The sequence below is a fragment of the Rhinoderma darwinii genome, assembly GCF_050947455.1.
Source record: "Rhinoderma darwinii isolate aRhiDar2 chromosome 11 unlocalized genomic scaffold, aRhiDar2.hap1 SUPER_11_unloc_15, whole genome shotgun sequence".
NCBI lineage: Eukaryota > Metazoa > Chordata > Amphibia > Anura > Rhinodermatidae > Rhinoderma > Rhinoderma darwinii.
The window spans coordinates 279,289-287,046 of NW_027461846.1; positions in this window are offsets into that span (position 1 = coordinate 279,289).

The window sequence follows — 7,758 nt, forward strand, 5'->3', positions numbered from 1 at the left end:
TGCGGGGGGCTGCGGGCCCCCCTGGCTTCAGGGCCCGGTCGCAATTGCGACCCCTATAGCTACGCCACTGCCTATAATGTTGCAACATACACTACGCACAATACTGCTACACAGTCTACACACACAATACCAGTATATACACTATATACTCTACACATCAGTTTTCCCACTATTTACACAAAAGCACAGCAAAAACAGTTTCTAAATTATTGCTGCAAAACTACAATGTGTGAATGTCCTTACAGTATCATATGGACACAAGAATCATATATATCCAAATACACCCAGATTATATATATATATATATATATATATATATACACACACACACACACACACACACACACACACACACACACACACACTCATTTACACACTCATACACACACTTACCTTCTATGTAGGATCTCTATTGCAGACAGTCTCATATATAGACGAGAATCATATATATATATATATATATATATATATATATATATATATATATACACACACACACACACACACACATTTACACACTCATACACACACTTACCTTCTATGTAGGATCTCTATTGCAGACAGTCTCATATATAGACGAGAATCATATATATATATATATATATATATATATATATACACACACACACACACAAACATTTACACACTCATACACACACTCTTGAAGCAGCAGGGGCTTTACAACATGCCCCATCCCAGGACAGCAGATATAACAGGCTGCAGAAGTAGCTGGTCTGTTAGAAGAATAGGGGGACACAGCACTCGAGAGGAGGGGGGCAGAGGAGAGGGAAGCAAGGGGACACAGGAGAGTGACGCAGGAGAGGAGGAGGGCACAGGAGAGGGAAGCAAGGGGACACAGGGAAGGACTAGACACGGAGCTTACTCTCTGCAGACGCTGAGGCTGTGAACTCTCCCCTCCCCCTCTTCTCTGCCCCGACTGCTTCAGACGAAAGGGAGAGAGAGGGAGAGGACTAGCTTGTATTCACAGCAGTCCACCGCTCACCTGATGCATCTCGTAACTTGCTTGAGGAGAGGATAGCTCCTCCTGCAGGCCTGCTCCTCTCTGGTGGCGCGTGCTGCATACAGCGTCAGAGTAAGTTAAATAATCCCCTTCCCCCGGTCCAGTCCGTCTTTGGCTCAAAATGCCGCCCCCCACTTTTAGCTAGGCTGCGCCGCCTGAGGCTGTCGGCTCACCTCGCCTCATGGTAGGTGCGGCACTGTGTGTAATGCTCCCGCGGTCTTCCAGAATTTCATAAATGAGATTTTAAGACACTACCTGGGGTATTTCTTTTAGTGTACCTTGATGACATACTTGTGTTTTCCAAGGACTGTTCCTCCCACATTGAGCATGTCAGGAAGGTGCTCCAGGCCCTTCGGGAAAACAAACTCTTTGCTAAAACCGAAAAATGTGTGTTTGGGGTGCAGGAGATACCATTTTTGGGTCAAATCCTCACTCCTAATGAATTCCGCATGGACCCTGCCAAGGTTCAGGCTGTGGCTGAATGGGTTCAACCTGCCTCCCTGAAGGCGTTACAGTGCTTCCTGGGGTTTGCTAATTATTACAGGATATTTATTGATAACTTCTCGGTCATCGCTAAGCCTCTTACGGATCTTACTCGCAAAGGTGCTGATCTCCTCCACTGGCCTCCGGAGGCCGTCCAGGCTTTTGAGGTCCTTAAGAAGAGCTTTATGTCGGCCCCAGTGCTGATTCAGCCTAACCAAATTGAGCCATTCATCGTGGAAGTTGACGCCTCCGAGGTGGGAGTGGGTGCTGTCTTGTCCCAGGGTACCAGGTCCCTCACCCATCTCCGTCCCTGTGCCTACTTCTCCAGGAAGTTCTCGCCCACTGAGAGTAAGTATGACATTGGCAACCGCAAACTCTTAGCCATTAAATGGGCATTTGAAGAGTGGCGCCACTTCCTGGAAGGGGCTAGGCACCATGTAACGGTCCTTACCGACCACAAGAAGCTGGTTTTCCTAGAATCTGCCCGGAGGCTAAACCCGACACAAGCTCGATGGGCGTTGTTTTTTACTAGATTCAACTTTTTGGTCACCTATAGGGCTGGGTCTAAAAATATTAAAGATGATGCTCTGTCGCGTAGCTTCATGGCCAGCCCTCCTTCGGAGGAAGATCCTGCTTGTGTTTTGCCCCCAGGTATAATCATTTCCTCTGTTGATTCTGACTTAGTCTCCGAAATTGCGGCTGATCAAGGTTCAGCTCCCGGGAACCTTCCTGAGAAGAAGCTGTTTGTTCCCCTGCAATTCCGGCTAAGGGTACTCAGGGCTCATGACTCTGCACTATCTGGGCATCCAGGCATCCTGGCTACCAAGCACCTCATTGCCAGAAACTATTGGTGGCCTGGGTTGCCTAAAGACGTTAAGGCATACGTCGCCGCTTGTGAAATTTGTGCTAAGTCCAAGACTCCCAGGTCCCGACCAGCGGGACTATGCTCTTTGCCCATTCCCCAGAGACCTTGGACCCATATCTCCATGGATTTTATCACCGATCTGCCTCCATCTCAAGGCAAGTCGGTGGTGTGGGTTGTAGTAGACTGCTTCAGTAAGATGTGCCACTTTGTGCCCCTCAAGAAACTACCCAATGCTAAGACGTTAGCTACCTTGTTTGTCAAACACATCCTGTGTCTCCATGGGGTTCCTGTCAATATTCTTTCTGACAGAGGGGTCCAATTTGTTTCATTGTTTTGGAGAGCTTTCTGTAAAAAGTTGGAGATTGATCTGTCCTTCTCCTCGGCCTTCCATCCTGAAACGAATGGCTAGAGATGAGCGAACTTATGAAAAGTTCGGTTCGGCTAGTTCGCCGAATTTCACAAAAAAGCTCGATTCGGACCGAACTAGTTCGGACCGAACCTGTAATTTCCGTGCACCGAGCATGGTACTGTCCAGGGTGCTGATAGATTTAATGGGCTGCACTAACTCTTTCAGCAACCTTGACAGTACATGCTCGGCGCGCGGAAAATACCATTTTAATGTAATAAAAAAAAAAAAAAAATACGTTCATACTTACATTCCTCCTGTCCGGCCTCCAGCGATGACGTTTCATCCATGTCGCCGCTGCAGCCAATCACAGGCTGTAGTGGCGGTCACGCACGTCAGGATGACGACAGAAGGCCGGCCTCCAGGGATGACGCTTCATCCCACGTGACCGCCTCTGCAGCCAATCACAGGCTGCAGCGGCCTCTGCAGCCAATCACACGCTCCTCTCCTGAAATCCTCTGTGCTGCGCTGCCTTAAACTCTGTGGACAGGTCAGGATCCTGTTTCTTTTAAATGCTTCTGGGGAACACGCTCGATCCACTATATAAGGCTGCGCTACAGTGCAGCATTTAAAAGAAACAGGATCCTGACCTGTCCATAGAGTTTAAGGCAGCACAGAGTATTTCAGGAGATGAGCGTGCAGATTTAGTGCTGCTGTGAACTCTGCTCTTACCATTACGTAGCTCTCAGTCTGTTACCTCTCCCCCACTCCTGTCCTCTATAACACCTTCATATGAATGGCAAGTCACCACGTAATGGTAAGAGCAGAGTTCACAGCAGCACAGAGTATTTTATCTTGTGCGGGGTGGTGACTTGCCAATCATGTGAAGGTGTTATTGAGGACAGGAGTGGAGGAGAGGTAACAGACTGAGCTACGTAATGGTAAGAGCAGAGTTCACAGCAGCACAGAGTATTTCAGGAGAGGAGCATGCAGATTCTGTGCTGCTGTGAACTCTGCTCTTACCATTACGTAGCTCTCAGTCTGTTACCTCTCCTCCACTCCTGTCCTCAATAACACCTTCACATGATTGGCAAGTCACCACCCCGCAAAAGATCTGCACGCTCATCTCCTGAAATACTCTGTGCTGCTGTGAACTCTGCTCTTACCATTACGTGGTGACTTGCCAATCATGAAGGTGTTATAGAGGACAGGAGTGGAGGAGAGGTAACAGACTGAGAGCTACGTAATGGTAAGAGCAGAGTTCACAGCAGCACTAAATCTGCACGCTCATCTCCTGAAATACTCTGTGCTGCCTTAAACTCTGTGGACAGGTCAGGATCCTGTTTCTTTTAAATGCTGCACTGTAGCGCAGCCTTATATAGTGGATCGAGCGGGTTCCCCAGAAGCATTTAAAAGAAACAGGATCCTGACTTGTCCACAGAGTTTAAGGCAGCACAGATTATTTCAGGAGATGAGCACGGCCGGACACGGGCAGCCGGTCGTTTTTCCGAGCCCTACTCCCATTATAAATTATAGGAGCACGGCCCGTAAAATAAAAAAATAGAACATGTTCTATCTTTTTAACGGCACGGGCACTTTCCCGTGCGAAAACGGGAAGGTACCCGTGGCTAACAGAAGTCTTAGGGCCCGCTATTTCGGGTCGTAATTACGACCCGTAATAACGGGTGTTTTTACGGTCGTGTGCATGAGGCCCCGTAATGACGGGTGGCTACATGTGTGCACCCATCATTACGGCAGCGTTGCTAGGCGATGTCAGTAAATAGTCACTGTCCAGGGTGCTGAAAGAGTTAACTGATCGGCAGTAACTGTTTCAGCACCCTGGACAGTGACTACCGATCACAATATAGAGTAACCTGTGAAAAAAAAAGACGTTCATACTTACCGAGAACTTTCTGCTTCCTCCAGTCCGGTCTCCTGGCCGTTGCCTTGGTGACGCGTCCCTCTCGACATCCGGCCCGACATTCCTGGGTGACGTTACAGCCCATGTGACCGCTGCAGCCAATCACAGGCTGCAGAGGCCTCTGCAGCCAATCACAGGCTGCAGAGGCCTCTGCAGCCAATCACAGGCTGCCGCGTCAGAAAAGAAGGTCGGACTGGAGGAAGAAGAGGGACTCGTCACCAAGACAACGACCGGGTACGTATAAAATGCTTTTTATTTTATTTTTAATCAGCAGCCTCTTTTCTCTATCAGTGATTGATAGAGACAAGTGGCTGCCGATTTGTATAATATTTTTGACCGGGTTCGGTCAAAACGGGTTCGAACCTGGTGAAGTTCGGATTCGCTGCAAACCGAACTTTTCCGGATGTTCGGACCGAAACCGGGTTCGGTTGTCCCGGTTCGCTCATCTCTACTAATGGTCAAACCGAGAGGACTAATCAGTCTCTAGAACAATATTTAAGGTGTTTTATCTCTGACTGTCTATATGATTGGGTCTCCTTCATTTCCCTCGCCGAATTTTCCCTTAATAACCGGGTCTGTAACTTGTGAGGGGTCTCCACCTTTTTCTGTAATTTTGGGTTTAATCCACGGTTCTCCTCCGTTTCACCTGGTGGTTCCAACAATCCCGAGGTAGATGTCGTTCATCGGGAACTGTGCACAGTCTAGGCCCAGGTTCAGAAGAACCTAGAGGCGTTCCAGAGCATACAAAAGACTAAGGCAGATAGAAGACGTTCTGCTAACCCCTTGTTTGTGGTCGGGGATCTGGTGTGGCTGTCTTTAAAAAATTTGCGCCTTAAAGGAAAAGTGTCATCACAAATTATTTTTTTATATGTTAAAGATGTTAGTGCTTTATTAAAAACGTTTATATTTATTTGTGTGTTTGTGTGTTACTTTTTTCTATTTTTACACTTTTTCTTCCCTATGGGGGCTGCCATTTTTTGATCCATTTCTGTGTGTGTCGATTAACGACACATACAGACATGGAATACGGCAGCCACAGTCCCATAGGGACTGCGAACGGCTCCCGTCCCATTGACTTCAGTGTACGGCGTCTGTGTGGGAACTGCGCATGCGCCGCTCCCACACAGTCCAATTCGAAATTGGCGCCGTCCGGCGGCATTTTCCTGTGGACCGGAAGTCGCGGCCGGACAGTAATATTACTACTTCCGGTCGCGGCTTCCGGATTTGTGCACTTGGACCAGCGGCAGCAAACGGAGCGGACGGGCCGGAGGGAGCCGCGGCGGCAGGAGCAGGTAAGAGATTTCAATGTATGTTCGTGTTTGTGTGTGTTTACTACTGTATGTAAACCTACTACACTGTGTGTTAGCTCAAAAAATGGCGACGCACAGTGTAGGAGGTTACACCGTTCAAACCCCTTGTTTATCCCGGCACTAGCCAGGATAAAGGAGGGGGGGATGCTGAGATCTCACTAGAGCGAGGGCTTTTTACCCAATTTTGCAAAGCTGCAATTTTGGGGATAGCTCCATCTAGTGACCAAAAATGGGTAGTATTATAAATTAAAATTAATTTATAATATTTCCTGACTCGTGCAAAAAAATAAAAAAAATTTGAACAATGTTTAATCACCCACACACTAAATGTTTAATTTTTTTAAAAAAAACATGTTTTTCTGGCAACACATTCCCTTTAAAGTTCCGTCCCAAAAATTTGCTCCCCGGTATATAGGGCCGTACAAGGTCATTGAGGTCCTTAACCCTGTCTCCTTCCGACTGGAGTTACCCCCGTCTTTTCGAATACACGATGTGTTTCATGCCTCCCTCCTGAAATGCTGCTCCCCATCCTTGGCTACCTCGAGGAAACCTCCGGTCCCTGTTCTCACCCCTGAAGGGGTAGAATTCGAGGTGGCCAAGATTGTGGACAGCAGGATGGTCCAAGGCTCCCTCCAGTACCTGGTCCACTGGAGAGAATATGGGCCTGGGGAGAGCACTTGGGTACCCGCTCGGGATGTTCACGCTGGGGTATTGCTCAGGAGGTTCCATCTTCGGTTCTCCAATAAGCCAGGTCCACTTAGAAAGGGTCCAGTGGCCCCTCATAAAAGGGGGGTACTGTAAAGGATCTGCCAGACATAGCTTCTGTGTCGACGCCCGTGGTTAATCAGTCTGCACCTGCTCCTAGGTCTGATAGAGTGACTCGATCTGCTACCACTAGGGGTGGTAGGCTCAGGAGTGGGAGAACCTATCACAGCCTGGCCAGATGGTTCTAGCTCCCGCCCTCAGTCTATTTATACCTTAATTTCCTGCTTGTCTTTGCCTGTGATTCTTTCCTGTTTCCTGGCTCTGCTGCTCCTGCTATTATTATTGACCTTGCTTCATTTTGACCCTGGCTTTACTGACTACGCTCCTGCTCTGCGTTTGGTACCTCGTACACTCCTGGTTTGACTCGGCTCGTTCACTACGCCTGTTGCTCACTGTGTTGCCGTGGGCCTTGTCTGTTTGTCTGTCGTGCACATATTGAGCGTAGGGACCGTCGCCCAGTTGTACGCCGTCGCCTAGGAAGCGCCATGCAAGTAGGCAGGGACTGAGTGGCGGGTAGATTAGGGCTCACCTGTCTGTCTCCCTACCCCGTCATTACACGTGGTATCTAGGTTACATCAACATTTTCATGACGTAACTTGTGGTTCGCGCTTGGGCATTGGAGATGAAGAAGACTGGAAGAAGTCATCATGGCAATCTGGGCAGGATGAAGAAGAAAAGAGAACGTGAACGACTCCAATCTGAGAAGAGGTCACCTGTGAGTCACTGAATTTCATTGCACTGTATTCACTTATATGGTCTGCAGAATGCCTGTGTAGGAGTGATATCTGTCACAATATGGTGGGAATATTGGTCTTTGTTTTACTACACATGTTTTAGTACACAATCTAGAGTGTTCAAATTATTTCTATATAGTTGAACGGTAGACCCCCAAGAATTATTTCCTTTGGTGGGTCCAAGGTACATCAGTCAAACACTGAGTGTACAGATCCTTGCATTAAGATATTGTATTACTGTCTGTAGCCCTAGAGGAGAATTTATTACCCTTGCTAAGCCTCTTATCTGGCATAGAAAAGTCCCAAAAGTGCG